Consider the following 25,052-nt stretch of genomic DNA (forward strand, 5'->3'; position numbering starts at 1 on the left):
ATAGCTGTGTCCCTGCTAGTGATATAAACCCACTCCCTATCTGTGTATGAGTGAGAGATGCTTCTTAATATTTGTGACTCACTGTTAATGCTCATCTGCTTTAGACAGTGCACTGGTGAACTTCCACCAGAGTTCCCATCTTGGAATCCCCTGAAACAAAAGTGCTGGAGGATTGGCCGTGAGCGTGGCACCTGTTTTGGAAGGCGTAAAGGTAGGATCTTGGTCGGGGCGGATCCATACTGCTGGAGATCCTAGCTGTTCTGGGCTGTTTCCTGCCCTCAGACAATGTTGCCTTCTTCATGTTTACCTGATGTCTATCGGAGCATGCTTTTCTTTCTTTTTTTTCATCACGTGTCCTGTCTGGCAGTGTAGCATTAATAATTGCTGTCTTAATGCCAAAGAGAGCCCAACAGATTCTACTTTCACAAGTAAAGCATTACTGCATTCACCATAGTGGTCCGCTTGATTTATATTCAATTGTATTTTAATTATATAGTGCCAATTCACAACACGTCATCTCAAGGCAATTTGCAAATTCTATCAAATCATACAGTATGGTCAAAAAGTTTCCCATCTAAGGAAACCCAGTCTTGACTAGTATCATTCACTCTTCATTTAAGAGTGTAGAGCAACAGTGAACATTTGTCGATGGCTTTGCAGCAAGCCCTCATACTGAGCGTTCATAGTGGTGGAGGGGAAAACTCCCCTTTACCAGGGAGGAACATCCAGAACAGGGAGGAACATCCAGAAGAACCAGGCTCCGTGTGAACAGTCATCTGCCTTGACCGACTGGGGGTTAGAGAAGACAGAGCAGAGACACAAAAAGCAGGGAAGCACACATTAGTCCAGTAATCCTTTCTATGCTATATGGTAATAACGGGTGATCCGCACCCCTGGATGATATCACAGCTAACAGAACACCAGACCAGGTGTACCTACTATGAAGGAAAAAATAACAAAAAAAGAACAGAAAGTTAAAAGTAGAAATAACAACAAACAATGCAAATTGGAGAACAGTACTCATCAGAACTCATCAGAGTGAAAAAAATAGATTTTGATGTCCTCCAGCAGCCTAAGCCTACAGCAGCATAACTACAGAGATAGCTTAGGGTGACTTAAGCCACTCTGACTATAAGCTTTGTCAAAAAGCAACGTTTTAAGTCTAGTCTTAAAAGTAGACACAGTGTCTGCCTCATGGACCAAAACTGGAAGTTGGCTCCACAGGAGAGGAGCCTGATAACTAAAAGATCTGCCACCCATTCTACTTGTAGACTAGGAAACCACCAGTAGACCTGCAGTCTGAGAGTGAAGTGCTCTGTTAAGAACATATCGGGTAATCAGAGCTCTGATATATGATGGAGCTTGATTAGTAAGGATTTTGTATGTGAGAAGGTACATTTTAAAATATCATCTTGAATAAACAGGAACCCAATGAGGGTATATATATATATATATATATATATATATATATATATATATATATATATATATATATATATATATATATATATATATATATATATATATATACACACATATATGTGAAAAATAACTTGTACTTCAGGAATATTTTTACAAAAATCTCATCAGATAAGGCTCTGTTTTAAATTGCTAAACATAAGATTCCTCAGCAGAAAAATTGCATCTTCATTTTTGGTATCTCATTAAAAGCTATTTTAGCAGATGTCTATGCAGGTCAGAACAAATGGAGAAGAAGTACAAATGTGCCAATGGAAGAAACGGGCCCTGTTGCCTTAAAAACTCAGAGGACCTCCTGTCTAATGAAATGCTGTCAAGGTCCACTGAGCTGAGCTGCCAGGAGAAAGCCTCACAATAGAGAAAAGTCCGACAAGCAGCACAAAGTGAGAGCGAGACTTCAAGCTTACCTTTGAAAGCTCTTATTGAATTTTGGGACTCACTCAAGCATATAAAGGAAAGGAGACACCTCATTGATACAAATAGTAATGCATTGCTTTCCCCTAACTACAAACATTATTTACAGTACACTTTAGCTCCACTTTTAAAAACAAATTAATTTTGATAAAATAAGGTTGATTGTAGCTTAAGTAGCATGTATACGCTGCAGTGCAAATAAAGGAAAGTTTCACTCAAATAATCTTTTTAGTAAATAGTTTAAGGTAAAACTTTAACTAATCCAAAATTGTTACAAACTTCATCTGCCTTTCATATGCCATTGTGCAAATTCTATGATCTGTCATTCCGGGTGATCGATTACTATAATCCATGACTAGTTGAACATGATGGCCCAAATATGTTGCAATTTTCCTATTAACTTAAAATACTTAATTGGAAAATGCACTGTTTGTGATATGTAAACACTCATAATTACTTTTAAAATAGTATATTCTTTGTTATATTTTTCTTCCATGCAGGTCGCCATTGTTTCACCTGCGCAAAGCATGCTGGGTTGATGATGCGGTTAGGTCCTACTGGACTGGAACCTACAGATTTTAACATTACCCAAGTTGTTTTTATTGTATTGTGTTTGACTGGTATAAATTTAGGATGTATGTGGTGAGTGCGAGTACTTGCTCTGCATCCCCATTTTTTTGATGTGTGAGTAAGAGTGTATGCATGTGGGGGTACTAGGGTGGGGACGTGTGAATGTGACTGTGTGCCTGGCTTTCTGTTTGTCTTTTTGTCAGCTTCGGTTTGGACTGCAACCTCTCCTGAAACATCTCCGTTCTCCACTAAGTGTGAAGCCCATCCCCAGTGCCCCCTTCCGTTGGCTGGTGCCTTGACCCACTGGGGCATTGGTGGTCCTCAGTGTCTGGGGCTGAGCGCTTTGGTGAGTTCTGGCTCACTCCTGGTGGCAATTCAAAATGCCTGGAGTAGTGTGGAGTTTCAGACTTTATAGACCTGCAGGAAAGGCCTGATTAGAGCTTAGATTTGCATGTAAATTCACCTGGAACTGATAGCCCGTCACAAGCGAGAGCCATTAGGCTAATTGTTTGCCTGCCTCACAAGAGAAATGTTGTGGTCAGCTCATTTTGGAATCGCTATTGAGATGCACCAGTGAGACTTCAAGGCAGACAGAAAAACTAGAGTCTTCCTTGCCAAAAAAATGCTATAATCAGAATCTGGCCTCCCTGTTGACTTTGAAAGGCTAACAACCTTAATTTCTCCTGGATGTTATGTAAACAAGACACTCAGTGATGACATTATCAGGCAGTTCAGTAGCACTCTGTTCCAGGTCACAAATGTGACAAACGTCATCACACATGACTAACATCATCACTTACTACAGACTCTGGCTGCCACAGTTAACAGTATAACACACAAATGCCTACACTAAAACACACAGGCACACACACACCACTACTGTCCTTTTTCCTTCACTCTGCTGCTTTCTGTTTTAGCTGTGGTATTGGGTCAGATCTAAGACCTAAGATCTAAGTTGTAGCTTTGAAGACCTTGTGGTAAAGCTCATTCCAGTGAAACAATTAAACAAAATAAGTTCTAGTTGTGGCTTTCGAAAAGTTGGACAAAATGGGCATGGGACAACTGACCCATTTGTCCCCCCTGTCGGCGGGCGTGATAGTTCTAGTCATAATATGTATTTTTTTCTTTTCTTTTTAACCAGAGGCTTTGGCAATCTGGACAAGAAAACCTCTTACAGTCCACAGATGCAGCGTGGCTGTATTTCAACAATTCCATGCCTCACTCTGATTTTTCTAGCTAATTAAACAAGAAGCTGAGACAAGAAATATGGGGACTGCAAGGGAAAACCAACCTGCAGCTGGTGCAGCAAAAAAAAAGAGGCCGCTTTCATAACACAGATGACAGCGTGTTGTAATACAAAACCCTGCCTCATTCTGTTGAAACTCTCATCAATACATTTACATTGTTAGAAGAGAGCATATTTAATTCAACTTGCATAAACCAACCACTGTAAATTATACGGCAGTGTATTGTTCTGCTAATAAAGACATTACCCACAGTTTTAGGGGCATCCATCAGTTGTTTCCGCAATATATTTTTCTATTTTAGGACTGTTTATTGAAGAAAATAACACAGCAGAGGGGTTTGTAGCGCAATCAGTTTCATTGTGGGCTTGCAAAAATAGTACAAAACAGAAAACTCAACAAAGGAGACAAACATAAAATGTGCTGTTTCAACCACAAAATGTAATGACAACTGTACAACTGAGTGGCACTCACCACTGAAGCTTGTTCTCTGTCGGAGAGTGGAAAAACATTTTAAAAAATATCTAAATATAGAGCTCTCACCACCAAGCACTGTGGCATTTAACTTTCTTAAAATCACCTGGGACATAACTTTTGAAAAGCTGGTATGCCCTTCAAAGCTTCACAGCTTTGTCAGACCAAAAGGATAATTAGAGTTGCCAAGAAAAGACAAAAATGCTGCTGTTGTACTTTTCTACAAATAAAAAGTAAACAAATAAATAAATAAATAAATAAACACATTTTATATATATATATATATATATATATATATATATATATATATATATATATATATATATATATATATATATATATATATAAAAGATAGATAGTGTCATGGTTTAAGTTGTCTGGCTTCTGGTTATTTTGTAGTTCACCCAGCTCTCCCTCCCACAGCCATTAGTCACACCTGTCTGGACTCTAATTAGTCTTCATTCCCGTCACCTGTCAGGCTCCCTTTATAAACTCACCTCAGTTGTTTCCTCGTCGCTGGCTCGTAGTGTTCGTTGTTCTCCATCGTGTCTGTCTGCTCCTCTTCCCCCGCCTTGGTTCCCGGCCCGTCAAGTTTTGGTTTTTGTGTGGCTGCTATGGGGTAAGAGAGCTTTCTAAATAGATTTGTACATAAAAGGATAGTTGTGTCCATATTAGTCAGAAGTTGTGCATAACAAACATTTGTAAACTCATAATAATTTAAATCACATTCAAAAGATACAACATACGGTTTAAATAGTTACAACTTCAATAACTAATAAATACAAATTTCAAGTTTAAATTTGTGCTTTACTCTTTATGAACACAAACAGCAGCGGCTGCTTGAGAATACGGATTTTTTCTTTGAGAATACGAATTCACAACAGTGGTCTGACGTCACGGTTTCCAAGGCTGGTTAATGGAGCACAGAGTGCGAAGATAGGAGCCGCGCATGCGCTCTTCAGACTGACCGTCTCTGAATGCACCGCGGCTGCAGCTTCATTCCAGACAGCGCAGAGCTCACAGTGGTAAGTTAAACACTCCCTTTTCTGCTGCTGTTGTTTAAAAGTACGTTTTCAGATCGTTTGAGGTGAGAACATTATACTTTTAAGCTTCCCTACATGGCCTGTTTACAGAGTTAGTGCATCATTTTAATAAAAAGTCCGACGTTGAGCGTCTGTGCCAACTGGTAGGTTTTTTAAGATTGACAGTAGTGATGGGTCCGGCAACACCGATGCGTCGGCGCATGTGTCGGTCTCATAGAGCGAAACCCGTGTCGATGTGTGTATTGGTACGGAAAAGTCACGTGACCGATACAGGAACTGTTTCGGTCACGTGACCAATACAGCACCTGTTTCGAACTGACTGACGCGCCAAACTGTTTCTGTTCCCTCTAAGCTGCACGTGTGTGCATTCACGCACAGCAGCGCGCACAGCAAAGCTTATGCTGCGCAGTAAAGAAAATCCAAGCTGAACTGTAAACAAAATAACGGTTAATTTTTAACCATTTTGCAACTCTGGTGTGATGGTGTACCACAGTCTCACTCTGTGAGCGGAAGGTGCTGATCGGAGCGCACCACTGATGAATGGGCTGGGCAGACGCCTTTATGGTTGGGCGGGTTGCGCTGTGCGTCTTTGTTCTGAGCGTCGTTTCAGAAAAAACGGCTGATCTACACTGAGTAGAACGCTGCTACTCTGAGTAGCTCTTCCTCCCTTTGTCATACTCAGCATGTCCGATTTCAGAACAGATGATATCAGTCAGGTAACTAAACACAGCACCCGATCAACCATTTGTAAAAAATAAAAAAGCCAGTCCACAAGCATCCTCCTTCACATTATTTATTGACTGTATCTAAAAAAAAAATCAAATATATGTTTAATTCAGATGAAAATATAAAATAATACAATGCAACATACAATGATTTAAATTGTATTGTGTATACTTAGTCATCAAATCAGTGTCAGTTAACTCTGTCAACCAGGTTGCCTGTAGGGGTTTTTAATGTACAGCAGGTGTCAGTATTCAGTGACACAGTATCGGCACAGTATCAATACAGTTTGCCAATGTGTCGAAACGTTTCATGACGCCTCATCGACCCATCACTAATTGACAGCCTATTTCCTACTTTTATCTTTAAAAAAACAACAACATTGAGGATAGTATTAAACATGTGATCACGTTGAAATTGTGACTATTTATCTGTAAAGAATTAAAATGAAAACATAATTTTTATAACAGTAAAGGGAGTAGGGTTAAGCTACTTTGTTGCACCTACTAACCTTCACAGCATTGTTCATTAAGGAAAAGTTATTTCTGTCTGCACACCTTTACAATGATTAATCTATAAATTGTGTGCAGTTAGTTCAGTTAATTCTTTCAGTGAAATGGTAGAAATACCAGAGAAGGGAAGCCATTTGTTACATTTACAATTATATTAATCTGCATGTTAACCACATATAGTTTTATGGTGTAAAAAGGTGAGAATTGAAAAAACAATTATGGTAACATTTGGCATTTTTTTTAATTTACAGTAAGAAACAGAAACAAAAAATGTGAGGATAAACACTTCTGTGCCAATCCTCCAAATATTTTTTTTAATGAAGGGGACCTGAAACCAGCCTTCAGGCTAAACAGGGCCACCATCGTCCTCCTCCTTCAGCTGCTGCCCATCCAGAAGGTCCATGGATGGCTACAGGAGATAGAGGTGCTGCTGACCCTCTACTTAGGGTGACCAAACGTCCGTATTTCCCGGGACATGTCCGTATTTCACGTCCTGTCCCGGGCGTCCCGGTTTTTTTTTTTTATAAAATGAGTAAATGTCCTGTTTTTTAAATTACCTTCACTGTTACGTCACGCTGCGTGTGACGTAATCCCTGAGCCGCGTCAGTGTCGGCTGCGCTCTACTGGCTGGCCTGTGGTGCATCCTATAGGGAAACAGCTTGCCAGTAAGATCTCTTACCTTCTTGTCCTTAAATACAGCCAACAATGACACACAATTGATACATACATTATATTAATTGGATAGAAGATTAAGACAGATCAGCATATTACCTAAATTACAAGTTAATTTTATATTTGGTACAGGTCAAGTGGAGGCACGCTACAACAGGCACCACGCCAAGGCTGATAAACATCATTGAGCGCGCCTTTGGTGATCTGAAGACACGGTGGCGTTTCATCTTCTTAAGGGTGCTGGAGGTCCGCCTGACGTTTGCCCCAAAAGTAATCACCGCCTGCTGCATCCTTCACAATATTAGTATAGAGGCAGGTGACCAGCTAGATGAGGACGAGGAGGTTGACCCGGAGGAGGATGGCCATCCCGCGGCTGAAGACAGGAAGCTTCTCCTGCTGGCTGCATGTTTAAGTGAACATGAATACACCTGACCTAATGTAGATCAGTTCTAGTCATGTACACGTGCTGCTTCATTTCATTTTTTTCACTACCTGGAAAAATGCATAAAAAAATCAGTAAATTAATTTCCATTCCAACTATTTTTAATTGTATGTTTGTAGGTGTTGTCTATTTGTATAAGATGTGAATAGAAGTTATTTCTTTGTTTTAAACCACGTTAGTAACTGTTAATTTGTTGAATATGTTACACCTTCATTCTGTTCCAAAGTTAAAACATTTGTCTAAAATAAATATCTGTATTTTTTTCATATATTGTTACTATTGTTTTCTTTCCCTCTTTCTTCTCTCGATTCTTCGTGTCCTCACTCAGAGGAAACTCACTTAGATAGGAAAAACATTTATAGAATTTATTTATAGATTTTATATTAGGGCTGGACGATATAGAAAAAAGCATATTGATAAAAAAAATGCATATTGATCGATAATTATCAAAGATTTAAAACCTGGCTCTTATAATATTGCTAAATGACTTACTTTTAATATACATTACACACAAACACTCAATCCCAATTTAATTCTTATTTAACCAACATTTTTAATTATAACTTTTTTTTTTTTTTTTTTTTTTATCAAAAATGACTTAACTTAAGAGACCTGGGTGATGTTAAATACTGACAAAGAATAAACTAAAGTGACCAGCGCTGTTAGAGGAAAAACTTGCAGCCCGGAACTTTTTTTATCGCGGATCATGAGTGGCGAGTAGTGCGGTACCGCGCGCGAGCTATTTTTAGAAACACAACGTCACAATGACGTCACATCACGTGGTACGCAGTGGAGCAAACTTTTGAAACCCGCCGCTGCTTTGCTTTAAAAGAGACATGCGTTAGCCTAGGTTTTACTCGGTAAACGACTGCTTTTTCCAAATCTAAGACCATGGTTTTTAAACATTGTTGCTATGAAACGTGCAACAGCGACTCGAGGTACGCTGATCGGCCGCATATGAAGGATGTTTTCTTCAAGACTGCCAAGGAGAAATGTGTGCGCTGGGACCGGGGCGGTCGGCCTACACAACAGTTCAACCCGGAAAAAGTTACCAAATTCAAGTACATATGTAGCAAGCATTTTGTCGGAGGAAAGGGCCCAACCGAAGAACATCCTGACCCAATTCCAGCAACATCAAGTCAAGGTAAGAGTATTTTGGTGGCCGACATGTTAATAAAGTAGCGCCTGCTACCATGACAGCATATAGGCTATCATGGTAGCAGGCGCTAACATGATAGCCTGCTACCAGGATAGCTTACTCAAAAACATTTTAAATGAGACAAACATTAAACATATACCCATTCCTGGACGGTGATTGCAAACAACAACAAAAAAAAAAACGGCCGACACTGACATGATCGTCGCGCAGGAAAAAAAAACAAAGCTTACCGTTCGATCAACTCGGCCAGTTTTCCAGTTTTTTTAAGCCCTCGAACCTCAAGCCATCGTTTGAGCTGAAGGTTGGTGTGTTCTTCGACAGTTCGGCCAGTAATCCGTGCGCCTGGGACATCGTCTTGGGAAAGTTTAACGGCTGTAAAGTCGGTCAGATCGCTGGTTCTGTTGCGCTTGTAATAGCTGGGTTATCCGTGCTTTCTCTCCTGTATGCCCTACCTAAGCGGCAAAAGGGGCGTTGCTCTTGAGACGGTGACGTCACGTGCGCGGTACCGCATTGTTTGAAGCCAGGTTTTTCATGTCCATCACTATGAAGCACGTTACTGCATGCGTGATGTCCTTACGCCGCCAGGACGCTTTGTTATTTTATCACAAAGAACGGAGCCCAGTAGCTGCTATACCTGCTTTGTTTTGGAAGAACTTCCAGAAGATTCCTAAGAAGATGACGCGCAGCAGCGCGGGGCTAAAACGGCTCGCGCTGCTGCGGTAGTGAGCGGCTTATGTGATGAAACAAGTTGGTTGCGTTACCAGACTTTGTTTTTACCGGTTCCTTGCAAATGTTACAGTTCACTGTGGTTTATTTCAGTCAGGCTGGCGAACAAGTAAAACCCCGTTTTGGGACAATTTCCTCCGCCGCTCCTTGCTGCGACATATTCACGTGCTCTGTGTTGTGGTTTGAGAGGGCGGAGCTTTGTGACGGCGTGCCTGGGTCCGCGATTACGATTGGTCGAGAGGAAGCAGTGACTGCAGCATCGACTAATATAGGCTAAGAGGAAGGAAGGAAAACTGTCTCTATAACCAACTTTTATCGACCCTTTTTTCCCCTTATTGTGCCACACGTCTTTCGACTGATATATATTGTTATTAAATTATGGTCCAGCTCCATTTTATATGCTGCTGTCATTCTTTGGAGACATTTACAATTTATTCCAGCAATTATTGAGTTAATAAAGCAACACACGTCAGCCTGATAAACACAAAACAAATAAATCACTCTTTTTTTTTTTAATTACGCACTAACTCTGTAAACAGGCCACGTAGGGAAGCTTAAAAGTATAATGTTCTCACCTCAAACGATCTGAAAACGTACTTTTAAACAACAGCAGCAGAAAAGGGAGTGTTTAACTTACCACTGTGAGCTCTGCGCTGTCTGGAATGAAGCTGCAGCCGCGGTGCATTCAGAGACGGTCAGTCGGAAGAGCGCATGCGCGGCTCCTATCTTCGCACTTTGTGCTCCACTAACCAGCCTTGGAAACCGTGACGTCAGACCACTGTTGTGAATTCGTATTCTCAAAGAAAAAATCCGTATTCTCAAGCAGCCGCTGCTGTTTGTGTTCATAAAGAGTAAAGCACAAATTTAAACTTGAAATTTGTATTTATTAGTTATTGAAGTTGTAACTATTTAAACTGTATGTTGTATCTTTTGAATGTGATTTAAATTATGAGTTTACAAATGTTTTTTTATGCACAACTTCTGACTAATATGGACACAACTATCCTTTTATGTACAAGTTTATTATGGAACCGCTTTTACCCCATAGGCTGCGTTGCTGGCTTCAGTTTCTCCGTCTTCGTCCTGGTCTCTGGTTTCGTCCCTGGTCCTGCAGCAGCCCAGCTCCCCTCTGTCTCGTGGACTCTGTACCTGCCAGCCAGCTCCTGCATCTTTCACCTCAACAAACTCTGGTTCCTCATGTCACCACCATCCACCTGCAATAAACTCTCTTAATCCTACTCTGTGTGTGCGTGCTGTGTCTGGGTTCATCCTCGACAAAATCATGACAGATAGTCTATCTGATCATTGCCACTCTCGCTAATTTATAACACTGGTAAAATTAACATTGACAATTATATATCTACACTATGATTTTTTCTATCAGCAAGTAAGCCAATAGGGCATTAAATGTACATCTGTAGTCATGAGTGTGTTTTTATTTTATTCAAGCTGACAGAAGTTCCACTGACTTTGAAGTTGAAGAGACACCCACCACAAGCTCCCTGCTGGATGAAGAAAGGGGCAAATCTAAGGTGGCTATACTGGAGCTCAGAAAAGAAATAAAAAGGTAAAGACTGACAGGTTTGAGAAAATGTTGTAGCACTACCTAGATGAGAAGAAAAAATAGATGAGGAAGAATGAATCAGGAGTTCACCTCTTTTGAAAACTATTTAAAAATGCAGCAGCCAGCAGAAGAAAAACATTTCCAGGTAATGCAAGAGCAGCAGAGCGTCAACAGTCAGATGTTTTTTTTTTGTTTTTTTTTTCAGACGATAGATAATTTTCTTCAGGCTGCAATACTTCAACGTCTGCCCCAATGTCACCGCCTACCTGACCACAAACCAGCGGATGCCTCCTACCCCAGTCAGCCCCCTGATGTGACCCACTCCTTCATCTCACAACCTTTCTGCACTTACTACTCCACGCTCATAACTCACCTTCATTCATGGCCAACCAGCATAGCATATTGAGTACTCAAACTGCACCTGCATCACCTCGGACCTTATAGGTGTCCTACATGTGTCAGCTCTCAACATCTTCTGTTTTAGGTGATGTCAATACAGGTTTCCTGTACTTGAAGTCCATTGAAGACACGTGTGACCTCATTTGTTAGGGTAGTTGTTTCTAATAATATTAATATTATTACATGTTAAAATTATATTTTGAAAGAGCAATATAAAGCTTAATGTTCAAAAGGATGTGTACAAAAACAGACCCATTATTGTTCTTTGCTACAAGCAACACATAAATCCAAAATATTAAGCTACAACTACTGGTTGCTTAAGCCACCAGAATTGATAAAGACCCTTAGATAGGAGTCGAAACATTTTCAGAAAAACTAAGTGAAATTCTACGTGTCTCCAATTTAAGCCTGTTTGCTGTAACATTCTCACATTTTTCTGAAGAGACAATGAAATCTTTTGCGAGACCAATGAATACAGATAATCTACATTCCCTGAATAAAGATAATGAAAATATTATGCATACTTCTCACTCTAAACATAAATCACCTTTAATTCATCATGCACCTCTCAAACTCTTATCTGTGTTCTGGTCCAACCACACCCTTGACACCTGCTTAGCAGATTAAAATCCACTGTGATGGTCTGGTCTGCAGGATCTGGATCTCTATTGGACTGTTTTGAGTGCACGGACTGGGACATGTTCAAGAAGTTTGCAACAGAAAACCAACACAATGATGTAGAGGAGTATGCTGAATCTGTGTCTGCATACCTCCACAAGTATATGAGGGGGGGATGTCTCTGTGACCTGTATTGCCACTACACAGGTAAATCAGAAACCCTGGATGACCGATGCAGCATGCAAAATGCTGAGGACACAAATTGCAAGTGCAGGGGCCAAGAGACAACAAGCTAAGCCAGAGACAACCTGAAGTGTTCCATAAGAACAGCAAAGAGTGCCTATGGCCTAAAAATCCGGGGATTGTTCCACAACCTGACAAACACCAGACACATGTGGCAAAGCATCCAGACCAGCACAGACTACAAGGCTACTCCTTTACCCTATGAGGACAACACCTACTTTCTCAACGCGCTCAGAATTACTTTAGTTGGTTTGTTGCTCTCAACAACCCTCCTGTGAGGAAGTCCACACCTCACCCAGGCACCTGGTCTTGAGATACCTGATGTCTAGAGAGTGTAGAAAAAATTCAATGCAAGCAAAGCAGCAAACCCCGACAACATACTGGGATGGGTGCTCTGTAGACTGTGCAGATCGGCAGGCTCACATCCTCACAGACATTTTTAACACCTCACTTAGGCTCAGGCTTCAACAAAATCATACCCATTACCACCATCCCTGTGTAATTGGTTATTGGATTTTGAATTCAATTCAATTGTATTTAGATAGTGCCAATTCACAACACTAGTCATCTCAGGGCACTTTAACAAAGTCAAATCCAATCCAGTTTTCTACCTAAGGAAACCAAGAAGATTGCATCACGTCTTGACAAGCAACATTCACTCCTAATGAAAGAGGATAATCAGATCCCTTTTAACTGAATAAACCCAGGTGTATTTAAACACACATCGTAACCAGATTAACTGATTGTGTGCCTGTATAAATGGTAAAAAAACAGTTTTTTTTTTTTTTTATCTGAATACATTCCAATGTATGTAAACATAGCTCTTATGAATAAGACAATGTCAAAAATGAGTGTTCTGTCTTGTTGGGGGTCCTCAATTGAACGGTACAATTTCTAAGGCGCTGTAAAATGATCAGCTGTCAAGATTTAGGTTTTGGCTTATTTTTGTTTGAACGTTTCTGGACTAATTAGATTAAATTCCTCTCAACCAACAGTCATCTGATATAACCCAATCTCTCCTCAGCCACCAGTTATCATCCGATCAGCTCAGCCACTACTCTGCACCTGATCAGCTCCACCTGCTGCCCTAATTAGATTCACTCTGCTCACCTGTTCACCTGCCTATATACTCCTGTCTCAGCCTTACTTCCCCTGCCAGATCATCTTGTCTGCTTCCTGCATGTGTTTTTTGCCCCAGTGTACTCAGCTTTCTGTTTCAGTGGACCTTTTCTTGCTCTGGCCTCGCTAATTTACTTTACTAGTGCTCGTGTGCTCTGCCTGATTCAAGTGGTCCCTGGGGATTCTGTGTTTCACTCTGCCCTCGCTGGGTACACACCGGCTGCTTTGGGATCAAGTCTGGTTCTACCAAACTAAAACTGATCAAGTCTGGTTCTCCATGCCTTCCTCATCTACAACAACTTAACCTCTTCAATAAACCTTTTAAACGTAACTGTGTCTGGTTGGAATATTGGTTTATTTGAAAGCAAAGCATAATATTAGCATTTTTGTACTCATGGCATCAAGGTGCTTGGTTCTGAATTAGTTTGTAAATGATTCACAGGTAGATTTGGGAACTATTACCATTACTACTGCATTGCATTTGTTGTTGCACCCTTTACAGGTGGAAAGAAAACTGGCTACATAGAAATCAGAAAACTGGAGAAAAACTATGAACAAAATATATAAACTAGGTGAGATTATGATTTAATAATGTTTTCCATGCTTACTTTAGGTGATATGACATATGAGAGTAAAATGTATTTTTTTCATGGAGGATATACAAGCTTTGGAAACACAATTTCCAAAGCTTGGCTAGCACTGGGAATGTTTTGGAGCTCTGATTAACACTGCAACTAGAAACCCCAAAAGAATGCATGTCATTAGCTAGATTGGGTGGCCCAGTGCATAAAATGATTACAGCTCTCATTAAGGATGGGCTCAGCGTACAAATCCCAGGACAGCATAGTGAATATGGAGGAGAACCGACAGAGTATGCTTCCATGACACATACACTCAAATACATATGTCTGGTGAGTTTACTGCCATAGTGATAACACTTGCTGATAAAACTATTTACAGTAGCTTGCAAATGTATTCATACCCCTTAAACATTTGCACATATGTCACATTACAACCACAAAAATAAATTTATTTTATTGGAATTTTATGGGAAAGACCAACACAAGTGGTATACAATTGTGAAGTAGAACGAAAATAATTTCATTTTCAAAAACTGAGAGGTGCATTATGCAAAAGTATTCGGCCCCACCAAGTCAATACTTTTTATATCTTACCACAGATTCAGTTGCACTCAGAGAAAGGGGGGCGAAATATTTTTCCATGCCGCACTTTTCATGTGTATTTCGCCCACTTTTCTCTGAGTGCAACTGATTTTTTTTTTTTACACCAACTACCCTCATGTCCTCTTATACTTCATCCATCAATCCCCTCTTTGGTCTTCCTCTAGGCTTCCCGCCTGGCAGTTGCAGCCTCAGCATCCTTCTACAGAGGTACTCATTATTTCACCTTTGTACATGGCCAAACCATCTCAGTCTGGCCTCTCTGGCTTTATCTGCAATACATGTAACATAAGCTGTCCCTCTGATATCATCATTCCTCACCCTATCCATTCTAGGTACTCCCAATGAGATCATTAATAGCTTCATCTGCTACCTCCAGCTTTGCCTTATGTCCCTTCCTCAGTGCCACAATCACTAAAACATACAATATCACCAGAGACAGATTTTTGCTGATGCACTTTTATCATGCAACAATCCTGACACTTTTCTCCAACCTACTTGGTCACATTTCTTCACCTCATTTTCACACTCTCTGTTGCTCTGGACTTTTGACCTGACACTAAGTACTTGGTCCAGTACCCCACTTCTTCTTAGATGATCTCTTACTCAAAAACATTGCAACACAAAAATAACAGCATGTCAACAGGATAAGAAAATAGGGAAGTTGATTTTCTCTGACAATCCAATCAAACTCCATTAAATGTATCCATCTGTCCAAAACATCTTCTTAATAGTTCAGTTATTTGAAACTCAGCGGTAGCAATGTAAGAGTCGGCTAAATTTTGCTGAGGAATGATGGATAGAATCAGTAGTGAGTACATTAGAGGGAGAGCTCATGTAAGATGTTTTAGAGATAAGATTGAGGTGGTTGGGACATGTACATAGGAGGAATATTGAGTATTTTGGTAGAATGATGTGGAGGCTGGAACTACCAGACAAAAGGCCAAAGAGGAGACTTATAGATGACTGAAAGAGCAAATGGATGTTGGTGTGAGAGAAGAAGATGCATAATCCAGAGTTAGATGGACACAGATGCCTTGCTGTGGTAACCCCTGAGAGGTAAAAGCTCAAAGAAGAAGAAATATGTTATGGAGAATTTGAAGAAAATATTCTCCATTACACTCAATTGTGTTTTGTCTTTCAAATATACTTCTGAAATTACTAATGGCTTATGGGTTACAAGTCCTTTATTAATTTCGAAGACATTTTAGAAATTTTAGAAAGTATTCCTAAAAAAGTTAAACATTTTTTAAACTAACTTTAGATGATCCCACAGTGTTTCATTGCAGTCACAAGTTACCTTTTTTTCTTTGTCAAATAATTCCCTCATTTGAGGTTAAAATGAATGGGTGCTGGAATAGGGTCCCATGTTTTATAGGCATCCCTCCCTTGTACTTCATCAAGAAGCACTCTTCATGCATGAATGGCTGTAGAAAATTAGCATATACCAGAAAAAGAAAAAGAAAAAGAAAAAGCGTGTCTCAGCAACGAAAGGATGAGCCACATTTCATTAATGTCTGATACCACAGTTCAAGTTCAAAATGGAGCAAGTTAACTCTAATCTGTGTACAAGGAGTAGGTGAGCTGTTTCATAATTTTGTGTATTTGTGTGTGCTTCTTCACCTCCTTGAATGTCTTTACCCAAACAAGACAGTGAGAAACTAATTTCTTTCACAGCTCACCCAAAGTAAACCTCCCTTCCTTTCTGACACTTGAGAGAAGCTTTTAACCACCATGATGTTTAAGGTTTTGACTCTAGTGCAAGCAACAATTACAGACACAGATTTATCTTTATTCATATGGCAGTAACTCACTGTGGTTGCAAACAAAGTTTTATGAAAGATTTTCAGGTCCTGCTGACATATCAGTTATTATTTTGCCATTTTGCACTTTGTTTTTGCTCAGTTTGTTGGTAAATAAAGCCTTTCGTGTTTATTTATTTTGTGGCGTCTGTTCCTCTTAATGTTCATCTTGATTGGTCCTGAAGGAGCTTCTGCTGTGGCGCTACACCTGCCAGTCACACCCTGCAAGGAAGTGGTGAGTAGAGACACACAAACACATTGGCACACACACATCAGCACACCAACCTCAATGGATCATAGACAGTCACACTTTTTTGGATCAAGTTTTTGTTCATGCTCACTGCTCTCACTCATAATTAGAAGACAATATATTTGTTTTCTTTTGAGTTGGTAGATGTTATTGCACTGGCAAATGGAACATAATGCTTATGTTTATTGGGTTATGACCTTCTCAAGCATTCTTACTTTCACTAGTTCTTCCCATCATTGAAAAATTGATGAAACTCTTCATATCAAAAGGCATATTTCTCATTTACCAAAAACAGTCTCTCTTTTCAAAACACTTTTTACTGAGGGATAATGAAATGCTTTCAATTTAAAATCAATTTCAATTGCAATTTCAAAGAACCAAAGGTTGAGGAACAAGAAGATAAAACAGCTATGCACAGGTACAACAGGGAGAGCACTAGGGGAGTACCGTAGTGCTCTCAATCCCAATAAAATCATAGTGAGCATAGTTTCTTAGGTATGAAAGAATGATGTTCTTCTTGTTTAAGATTTTATTGTTGGGTACATGTGTTACTATATAAAATGCCTGTTACTGTAATTAAATTATCAACTACCCTCTCCAAGTGTTTTTGCTGCTTGATGACCCATACAAAAAATACCCATGATGACTTGCTCCAGCAATGACTTGTTTTTGTCACGTCAGAGCCAAATCAAAAACTGATTGTATATCAGTACATCGACCTCCCTTTAGTTCCATTACCTGTTTGTATTAACATAAAATCAATCAATCAATTTTGTTGTCAACTACAATTTGCATTGCAATCTAAAATTCAGTTTCAGTACAACCGTCCATCACATACACTTAAACATTTAGGGGGGACGATTGACTGAGGCCTTGCATTGCCAAGGAACGCAGCCAGTCGGCCGCTGCTGTTTCAGCGCAGCCGTTAGGTGCGTTCTTCCAAACTGCCCCGGACCCCGCCTTACACGGAGTCCACAGGCGCTGCTTCTGAAGGTGTTGATACATTAAGTATCCTCCGAGACCAAAAAGAAGAAATCCAAGTATCGTAAATCCGAATAAGTAGACATCTTCGACGTTCTCAACAAAAAGAATTGAGAGGCACACCGTGGACCATTTCTCCAACGGGTCCAAGATCTACCCCGCAAAAAAAAAAAATTCCGTCGGGACAGGCACGCTCCCCGGTCCTTTGCTTTCCAGTTGAAAAAAATTGATCAATAGCGTTGGGAGACCAGCTGACGAGATCCATGATTTCCTTAGAGCTTTCGGTTGCTATGAAGAAATGGCACAAAAGACACAAAACGAAGCAAATAGCAGGAGAGAGGGGGCAGGGTAAAAGCAGATAAGAGCTGAAGAAAAACCGACCGACCTCAGAGAGAGACAGAACAGAAATAAAAGTGACTTGTAGTGGCTGAAAGGTCTTGCTGTGCATCTCAGATTTCTTCAAAATAACATTTTGAAATCTATATGATTGTAAACTTAACCCCCTATTTTTTTTTTTTTTTTTTTACATATTTCTTCACATTGGACATTGGGATCAAAATTCATATTGCAAGCTAAGGGAATAAGCACAACTGAAAAGGAAAAGTTGTAAAAAAAAGTTATAGATATTCCCTTTAAATTATGATATACACACTCCTAATGGTTTAACAGCTTCAATGCATTCATAAAAGAAACCCTCTAATTTAATGGTCAGATGTTATGATTGTGTTAACCAATGGGTTTGTCTACAGGAAACAAAAGAGTGACAGGAGATAATGATGGGTGAGAGGAAGTACAAACATTGATTAAGTTGAGGAAAAGGGGTCACATGTATTTTACTTTGTATAACTGATGGCCACTAAAAACCTGAATACCAAGCACAATCTCCTGAATGATACAGTATATTGACTAGCCTGAAGGAAGGTTGAGTTTTAATATATATTTCTAGAGCTAACTTGGCTGTTAAGTGCTGCCACAGGCAGGCACACCTCACTGAGGTACACTCAGCTTGACCACTGAAAAAACAGTTTTGTAGTTCATGATAAAGTCTGATTGTCATTGAGAATGTTCCAACAAAATTATAACATGATGCTTAATATGTCACCTAATCTAACCTGCAATAATCCCTCTTATGATGCAGGCTGAAATATATCTACAGTTTATACAAAACAGTACAACAAACTGAAAAATCCCTTCTATTCTGTTTATTCTTAACTGATCCAAGGCCAATAAGGATATGTTGGTAACTTAACGCAAGTTTAGGTACCTTAGAGAGTCAACACTATTTATTGGTTCCCCTGGTAAAGGTAATAAGGGAGGTGAAAAGAGTAAACAATATTTCCAATGCTAATGCTTATAAAGTGCATCTGGCATATATCAACCATTAGACAGTATTTGCATGCATACTGGCCTATTTGGAGTCATACCAAAAATTTAAAAATAAAAAAACTCTGCCTTACCATTGCAAATGGAAATATTTGGAGTTTGCTAAACTCTGCTGTCAATTTATCAGGAACCATGAACTTTGGTCAGTCTACAGTTAGATTGAGTATTTTTCTAACTGAATAAATGCACCCAGTTTTTAAAAAAAAAAAAAACTTTAGTGTAAAGGCCTTTTTTAAATACAATGAATCTAAAACATGTGAATGTAGACAACATTGTACATGTGAAGCAAGAGAATCATATAGACATATTAAGAAAAAAAGCTGCTTTGGTAATGTCAATTTTCAAAAGAATATTTTTTCCCCCCAGTAATTCCAACAAGCTTTGGACTTGATAAAAGAGGCAAACATTTGTACCTGGCACAAATTACATGAGTCAAGCTATTCTCATTTTTCTAATCAGAGAATACCTGTCAGTAAGGGATAAAACAACCACTGCAAAATCCACAGGTGCAATCAAGCATAACTTGCCAATGTAATGATGGTGTTCATTGTTGAGCTGAGGGACTAAGCTACTGAGCAGACCTTGATAAGCTACAAAGTAAAATGATATCTAATAAGCAATGCATGACCTCCCGCTATTCATAACTACTGTGCCAGTGAACAACACACACAGTTATGGTGCGGTCTTACATAGTATAGATAAAGTCCCTTTGGAGTGTCATAAATGAGAGTTTTATTTAAAACACAAAATGGACACAATTAATTTCTCTCTATACCAGAAAATATGCTATCAATGACTTATTTTTTGTCAGAAGATTATATGTTGTTTTAATTAGAAGAGAACACCAATACTGTTCCCTCTGGACAACAACTTGCCAAGTCTTTGTTTTGAATCCACTGAGCGCATCAGTAGCATCCCAGAGATTCTCTAGCTTGAAATATTTCTTGTTTAAGTACTTTATTATGTTCTATCCCTCTTGTTGCTTTTCTTGCCTCTTATGTTCTCCTTTCAGGAAGAAGCCCTTCTATAGTCCATGGTTATCCCTACGATCTGCAGTCCTCTGTCTCCTCACTCGCCTCGAGCATTCTGGTGAACTCACCTCTGGATCCCCTCTATAAAATCACCTTATCACTCCTCTGGTCCCTCCTGCCTGGACCTGTTGCCTGGACCTCTCCTCATAGCATCCATTACTCACCTGCCTGTCCACCCTCCGAGGATCCACCGTTCCATTAATATCTTCTTGTTTGTCCCGGAACAAGAAAAAAAAAAATCATCACAAACCCAAGCTGTGCATCTCAAACATATCAACGTCATCCCCTGTGGAAGTGCACTGCCTCTCCCTCTAGTTACTCTCCATCTCCAACATGAGTCTCCATCTTCTTTCAATACATATTACAATATACCAAACTCCACTTCTTGCAATGACAACTTACCTCTCCTCCTCAGCGCTGTCCTGAAACTCGTTCCCAAGCATAGACCAATATTTTATACCTTCCTCCTATCATACATAGTTGTTGCCTGCACACGGGTCTCACTATCAAAATCCATGACAGATTGAGACTATGCAAAATTCCTATCCAGTCATTGTTACCACATCTCATAGCACTTAATGTAGATGTAATTCTGTTACAGCATAATTGGTACAAATGCTGCCTCGTTGAGTTGTAACACAAATCCAATACAATTTTGTGATATGCTAAAGGATTCTATGACAATCTAGTTGTGCTGGTAATTTCACATATGATACTGTATTGAATATGATTCTTGGCAATGCTTTATGAAAATATTGAAAGTCATTAATCTTTCTACATCTTCAAAAGGCAAGTTTAATAGTAGTGATAAAGTATATTTGTTTGTTGTTACAGTTTTCAGTACTTTCTACCTTGCTTGTGAAAAGCCCCAGAAAACTGTATTTATTTATTTTTTCTTATTATATATTTTTTCCGGCGGGGGGGGGGGTGGGGGGGGGGGTGTTGTTGAAGTAACCAAGCATTATTGTAATAAAATAATTAACTAGTACATACATTCATAACAATATGATCATTGTGACATGTTTACCTTTATTGAGATATTTATGTTAGCAGAACGACAGTGGATGAAGTAATTGCATTTACATTGGAAGGCTCAGTGATGTAGATTGTGCAATTTGTATTTAATTTTACCATATCACTAAATTTAACATGTCAGTGGATATTTGTAGAAAAAAAAAAAAAAAAAACTTCCTAAGAAAAACTAATTTTATCTGCATACTTGGCTAAAAACTTTGTTTAAAAAAATGAAAGAAGACTCATTGATGTTTGCAACATCGCTGAATTTATTGGATTGCACTGATATACTTTGATGATTCTATACTTCTTTCATTCATGACCACAGTAAAGAATGACCTCTGGGGATATGAAACGCATGAATTCTCCTACCTCTCATTGAAACGCTTGTAATGGACCAGAACCTTGATTTGAAAGCTTAATATTAACATGGATCTCAGGCTAATCCTTGCAAGGAAAAGAACAGCATTCTGTGGCCAGAATATATCAATATGACACATACAAATTTGTGGTGAAGTTTTCCATTATTATATTTTTGTGCTTGTTGAACACTATAATTGCTGAAACCAAGGGAGCAACATCCAACTTCTGTCAGTAAGCGTTCCTCCACTCGAATGAAATGTACCGGCTGGATGCTACCTGCTGCTGTGCTTTCATTTCTAATTTATAGCATTAATATTGCTCCAGGCCAACTCTGGGGAACTTCATGACAATGAGAGTAATGGACCTCTCTCTCAAACTAAAATGTGACTGTGGAATAATGATTAGGTCTGTATCGTCTCATCACACACAGAATAACAATCAAATATTTTATTTTCCTACTTCTCCTTGCATACTTGATTGAATGTGCATTTCCTGGAAAATTTGAGATAATAACTTGTCTATGCCTTTTAAGCTGATCATTTTAAGGGAGAAATTGAAACTGTGATTAACCAGACAGAAGATGTCTTCTCCCTCTTTGAAGCCCATGTGCTGAGATATTGCTGAGTTGTGTCGCTTAAGATACAAAGGAGACTGTTTGATTTGTGGATCTCATTATTTTTGGATAAATCCATTTAATTGAACACAATCTTAAACAATTATTTCAATAAGGATAAAAAGGATCTCAGACTTACTTCAAACAATTCTTGATACAGAATAATGTATCAGTAATTATAGTATATCTGCTTGTATGTGCAGTGCAGCATGAATAATGATACTGATTAATTAATCCTGCTGTTTCTTGAGACATTAAAATTCTGAAACAGTGGTTAGACAGAAGTATTTCAGGCCCTGTTCCCACCAACACTGATGTTTTTTTTTCTGTTTTTATAAAACTGAGATCTTCTTCGGCACTGCACTTCTGGTCCTCATAAAAGCAAGGTTTCTGAGGACTAAAACAGATTTTTAAATACTGAAGATTTCCGTCAACTTATTTGCAAACAGATTTTTTTTTTGCGAGTATATTAATACTGATTTTCCACAGATTACTAAAAAGGGATGACGTAACACTACAATTATGAAAATCTGAACCTTGATCCAGAGCAAAGGGCACGACAACCTTTTTTTTTTTAGAGATGAATGCTAAAAATGTGTCCAACATGCAAAACCAGAGATGCCCTTTTAATGGTCTCAATTGTCTAAAAAATAAAATAAGATAAAACAATTGCTTTTGTCTGTCTGTGTGATATGATCCCTTGAGTCTTGGTTCAGTTTCACTTCAAAGCCATGCGGAAGCTATTTGAGCACATCAGCGCTGCTATACAACTAGTCATTAATAATTACTACGAAGCAAATTATGTTGGTTAAAATACAGGAGAAAAATTCAATTGAAGCAATTCCTTACATATGATTAATTTAAAATTCTGAGATGAGGAGTTTATTTTACCTTTATCTCACCTATCCATCACCCTTAATTCTGTATATACTTATTTCTCATCAAAGATTCTGTTATTGTAGTATGTGACACACAAATTCCTTTAACAACAATGAACCATAAACTATGATAGAGATGGAAAAACATTAACACCACCTAAACATATGGAGGTTTAATACATCACTCAAAGATTAAGATTTTACCAGGTACTTCAACCAGGACTAATTTTGAAGATAAATAATCAGCCTGATGTCTCTGCTGATGTCCTCTGCAAAATCCAAATACATAAATTGGGGTTGGATTGCTTTGATCATAGTAATAAATCTAGCAAACTTCTGGCAAATCAATTAAAAAAAGAGTAAAAAAAAGGTAACAATTTCAACATCAACTGAAAGTAAGGGTATAACTACTTTGAATTGTGTCCAATATGCTATACTATTCTCAAATAATATTGATCCATCATATTCTGACATAGATTAATTTTTAAATGAAGTTAATCTTACTAAATTGAATGAGGAACAAAAAAGGTTCTGGAGTTCCCTTTACCAGTAAATGAACTCCATCAAGCGGGTTAAAGTAGGCCTAATGGAAAAGCTCCACGACATGATGGCTTTCCTGCAGAATTCTACTATAATTTTTGGCCTCTACTGGCTCCACCATCCAAAGGATGGTCTTAGAAGGATAACTTGATACTTTCTCCAACATAGGTGGGACCAAGTCAGTGTTTGCAAGTCCCAAGTAAGTATCAAGTCTTTATCCTCAAGTCCGCAGAAGGTCTCAAGTCAAACCATGTATTTCTCAAGTCAAGTCCCGAGTCTTGAACTTCTATTTTCAAGTTGATTCGAGACTTTAACAATGTTGAAATATATGTTAAATGTAAATATTGGAAGCATGTGTTCTTTGTAAATCAGTATTTCTCTCAAAATACGATAAAATCAGGGCAACTGCCCTTGCAAACCAGTAAAATTAAACTTTGCTTCAAGAATAGCTCTACTTTGAACTATATTTTTCCAGAAGATTCAGTGAAAAATACAACAGCAGAACTTCATATTCAGACCCAAACAAAATTATTCTTGGGCGCATCTTTGTCCGTAGCTTCTTTTCCTTTTTAAAACAAATCCGGTTAATTTGATTGGCTGTGCTGCAGTAAATTCTAAAGCTTTTGTTTTAAGCTTTAGAATTTGGGGAAAATATCAAGTCTTTCCAAGGTTCGAGTCAGGTTCAAGTCCAATTCAAGTCTTGAGTCATTGGTGTTAAAGTCCAAGTCAAGTCATAAGTTTCTGAACACTTTTTCAAGTCAAGTCTAAAGTCATAAAAATAATAGCTCGAGTCTTACTCGAGTCCAAGTCATGTGACTGAAGTCCCCACCTCTGCTCTCCAAACATGAATTGTTCTAACATAAATCTCATCATCATGCTGGATATAGATCTCACACTTCAATCTATGAAGCCCCCCCCCCCCCCCCCCAACACTATCACTAATACCTAAAGATCTTAAATGTTATGCCCAGACAGAGAGAGAACCTGATATTGGTGACTAGGAGCTTGGGAACATAGTGATATTTAATGTAGGTAACGTGCTGAGTACACAAGGGAACCAAAACAGGGCAGAAAAACAGGAGCACAGGAACAGGGACACAGAAACAGGGTGAAAACAGGCTCGGAAACATAACGACGCAACAACGGAGGAACAAAAACACAGAACTTAAGTACAGCGGGGTTTAGATTAGTCTAAGAAGTTGAACTTAACCTTGCCTGCATGTTGAATTATCGTGGTATGTGAGCTTTCAAAAAGAATCCATCTTGTCCCACTTCTGCTTTAACTGTTTGTGACTAGACCAAAATCAGTTTGGGCCTATCACATTGCAGTATTATGGTTTAAGGAGGGACAAAACCCCTATGACGAAAGCAATTGCTGCCGAGCCCACGGTCATACCAAACATGGCAGCACAGGAGGATGCACTAGTAGCTGCTATCACATATTTTGTAAGAATCCATAATTTCGTCTTTGAAAGAAGAACAGCAAGAAGTGCCTTGACTAGTTACTTTCTTGTGGTTTCTCATGACCCTTGCAGCTTACATTTTCATTTGATACTGTGATTGGCTAAAACGTTTGTTAAGCGGGCACTAGGTGTTGCTTCCTCCAATCCGCTCG

Source organism: Fundulus heteroclitus, chromosome 8 (assembly GCF_011125445.2).
Source record: "Fundulus heteroclitus isolate FHET01 chromosome 8, MU-UCD_Fhet_4.1, whole genome shotgun sequence".
NCBI lineage: Eukaryota > Metazoa > Chordata > Actinopteri > Cyprinodontiformes > Fundulidae > Fundulus > Fundulus heteroclitus.